At 38.1% G+C, this 3,740-nt stretch overlaps 1 pseudogene; it reads right to left on the bottom strand.

Annotated features, from left to right (window-relative positions):
• Nucleotides 1–2,930: 2,930 nt before the first annotated feature.
• Nucleotides 2,931–3,473, bottom strand: LOC128838879 (interferon beta-like; annotated as a pseudogene).
• Nucleotides 3,474–3,740: the final 267 nt, after the last annotated feature.

Here is a 3,740-nt window from a genome sequence, read left to right as displayed (position 1 = left end):
TTCCCACCCCTGCTCCAGGAGGAAGGAGGGACAGGCTCATCCGTAGATTTCCTCATGGAAGTGGCTGTCGTTCCATCTCCAGACTCAGCAGATTCTGTGGTTTCTGCCCTCCTTCCTCCTGCCCATGAGTGGAAAGCTGTGGGAGAATCACTGAGGGAGATATTTACAAATTTTTTCCTCTCTTTTAAGAAATGCGAGCTGGGATTTCCCACAGGCATGGCTGCTCCTTATGATATGGGTGGTATTGTCAAAGAGCTCAACTGAACACTGCGTTCAGCATTCCTCCTTTTTTATTAAAGGTCTGATGGAATGAAGGGGAATAGTTTTCCCCCAGCACTGAATAGGTTTGGGGTTGTTAGACTTTTTCAGAAGAATTCCATATTTTTCCTGGGTAGCTTCTGACTGACGTATTCCACCAAATAGGGAGCTGCATTTTACAGGTGACAATGAGAAACTTTGATAATCCTAATACAAAATGGCCTATTCCTGCTCTCATTATTCACATGTAATTTTGTTTGTGGTGTACGCCCAAGAATGAATTTAGCCTGGGCATGCACAGAAATAATGGGATCAGGCGGTGGGAACACAAACCTGATAAGAGTGCATGTGAGCACAGACTTAATATTGGGGGCAGGGCTAGTAAATGTATTGTAAGTAGGTCCTGGATACGTACAAACCTGATTTGATTTTGGTGAATGGAAAAGGTATGTGAATGCACATAAACCTGATTGATGGGATATGGGCAGGCTAATTACAAACTAACAGTTGGTGTGTGTTAAGGGGTGCGTGCAATCTTGCTTACTGGGGGAAAGGGCACCAATCTAGCCTCTTCCAACACAACCGTCTACTACACCAAACATCCAAATCGACAAATGTTTTTGGGGAAAAGTAACCAGGTAAAAAGTAGAATAGTGAAAGGTGGCAGAGTTCAGGTGTGGTGTGTGGTCTGTTTGAATGGAAACACCAATTATCATTCTGTAATGATTATTTTTAATATGGAATTACTGCGAACTGGGACACTGATTCATCAATGTATTTAAGCATGTTCCTAAATGGAAGCACTGACATCAAGGGGATGGCTCACATACTTTAAGTTAGTCATGTGCATAAGTACTCTCTGGAATTGGGGTTTTAAGGTTGAACAATTACAGGTTGTTTTTTTTTAATTATTCTTTTCTTTCTTTTTGGTTCAATAGGCATTTAATTCAAATCATTACTACTATAGGTTGCCATTTTATATAAATGAATTATTTATTTATAAGTAACAAATATCTATGATAAATAAATAGGAACAATAAATAAATAATAGACTGACATAAATATCCTGTTACAAATATCATAAAAAGATCTGAAAATATTTTCACAGTGCATAGATAGAATAAATAGTAACAACAACTTTTAAAATTCTACTGCATCTCATTTTTAAATCATGTATAAAATATTACTTGATTTTGGTTAGTACTTCTAAAAATGTTGGTATTTAAATTTCTAAACTTCATTGTGAGTTTGTCCTATATTTGAAAACCACATAATTCCACATGGATTCTCCTGCTAGCACTGAGGCTGAACTGCTTGTCTTTTATGAAATAATTGGTATTGCTTCACTTTCATCCTGGGAAACTGTAGGTCCTTTCTTCCTGGTCAGAGAGTTCCATTTTCCATCACAGCAACCGAATATGTCTTCAGATGCCCAACTTGCTGATGAGTCTATGTTGGAATCTCTGAATGGAACTCCCACCTCAGGTAGTTTCGGAGAGATTTTTGCAAAAGCAGCAGGAAATATGTTGGAAGATTTCCTGGATTGCCACCTTGACATTCCCCTTCAGGGACACTCGAGGCTTGAAAACCTCTTGGGGCCATCTGAAACGTCTCTCTTCATTCTGACATTAGAGGAAAATTATGCACATCTTTTTTGTTTAAAAGTTTTTCCAGTTCACATTTGTTACGCTGTTATACTGTGGTTAAGCTGCATGTTACAGTTCAGAGATGAGATTTGATCAGAGAAGAGTTGAACCACAGAAATATATAGCAAACACATAATGTCAACAATGTTTAAGATCTAACCCTTTCTTAATTTTCTTGTAACTTTTTTGCATCAATATCCTTCATTTTGCAATTTAAACTTTGAGTAAATCACAGCGTATTATCACATAAATTGTAATATGGGCAGTTGGAATTTCATTATGGAGTCTTAGAAGTCACTGTGGGAAGGATCAGTAGAGAGGAGGGAATCCACCGCATGGTACAATTTCATCCAACTGTTTTAACCTCTGTAGTCACTGCATCCTCAGCTGGAATGAAATAATATTTGGTTGAAACACAAAGGGAAAAATAAATTTTCCATTGTATTAATGTCAATTAATTAAATGAAAATATCTTTTCTACACCTCATAATCTCACAAGTCTTATGCTATGTTCATATTTTTAAAAAATGTCTCTAGGAAACTTCTCAAGCTGTGGTATATGATGAGGACAGATTAATAAATAGCAACCCTGGTCTTAATAGAAACACACTACATATGTAGAAGTCAGAGTACTTTGGGGGTGGAGGGGAAGTATCATTATTTGATGACAAAAGTACTGGTGAGGTGGTTAAGGATTCGAAATATATGTGCTTCGTTGCATGGACTGCCAATTATGTAATACATAACAGCACATGATATGTGGGAGATTATGAAGAATCGCAAACCTAAATAAAAGTAGAAACACAGGAAAATAAATCCATGTAATTGCAAATCCATTTCCGGCACACAACAGGAAGAGCCTGAAGCTACTGCCATGGAAATCAGTTGCTATTTGGACACTGATCCTGTAGAAGAGGATCAGGCCCTATATAAGCAGAGTTATAAAATATCCACTATCTCTGTTCAGCTGTATAATTGACACTAATATTAATTCATTTACTCCAAGGAAAAGATTTGTACTGTACCTTAGTTACTAAGGCTTCTAGTGAGGCTGTTAATCAGTACAAAACATCTGGATATTTCCATGCAAATGATCTCCCAGGCACACAGGTTGTATTGCTTTTCTTTCAGGAAAGCATCTACCCCCTGAAAGTATTTTTTCACTCTCCGACTGGTGATCTGGAGGTCCTCACTTTCTGGGTTGGTTAAGTCCTTCTCCATCTGTGCTCTCACATGCCTCCAGCCGCTGAATTTGCTGGTAAAGTCCACTTTGGAACCTGACTATGGAAGTCCCATCCCAGGCACTTTGGGTGAGGTTTTTGCTAAAGATGTTGAAGATCTCTTGAATTGCCACCTTGGCATTCTCCTTTTGGGACACTGTGTGGGCTTGAAAGCTGCACTTTCATTTATGCATTTTGAGGGAAAATTTCTGCTCATTTTCTGCAGAAGCTCCAATCTCTCTTTGTTCATTTTGTCCTGCTAGAAGTGAAGCACAGTACTGAGCTGAGATGAGATTTCAGTGGAGAAGAGCAGTATGAGGCAAACATGCTGCAATCACCTGGTGGTCATGGTGATGTTTATACACTCCTTTTCTTTGTGTGGAACCTTGACCCTGGAGTTTGTTGAGGGTCCTACATAGACTGCTGTGTCTTTCCTGTATGTCTCTGAATTTAAGTATTTGGTTGGAGAATGTTTCTTTGATCATTTACTATTTACAAAATTTTCCTTCTTGGAGGTTTCAGAGTTTTTCTTGCTGTTTTTCTTGCTGTTTTCTAGTTCTTTTACCATATTTCCTCCTTTATTTGTTTATTTTTTTGTGAAAGTGACCATGCATGA

Source organism: Malaclemys terrapin, chromosome 6 (assembly GCF_027887155.1).
Source record: "Malaclemys terrapin pileata isolate rMalTer1 chromosome 6, rMalTer1.hap1, whole genome shotgun sequence".
NCBI classification, from domain to species: Eukaryota; Metazoa; Chordata; order Testudines; family Emydidae; genus Malaclemys; species Malaclemys terrapin.
The sequence above is the reverse complement of the archived record's forward strand: the minus strand, read 5'-3'. Positions and strand labels throughout refer to the sequence as shown.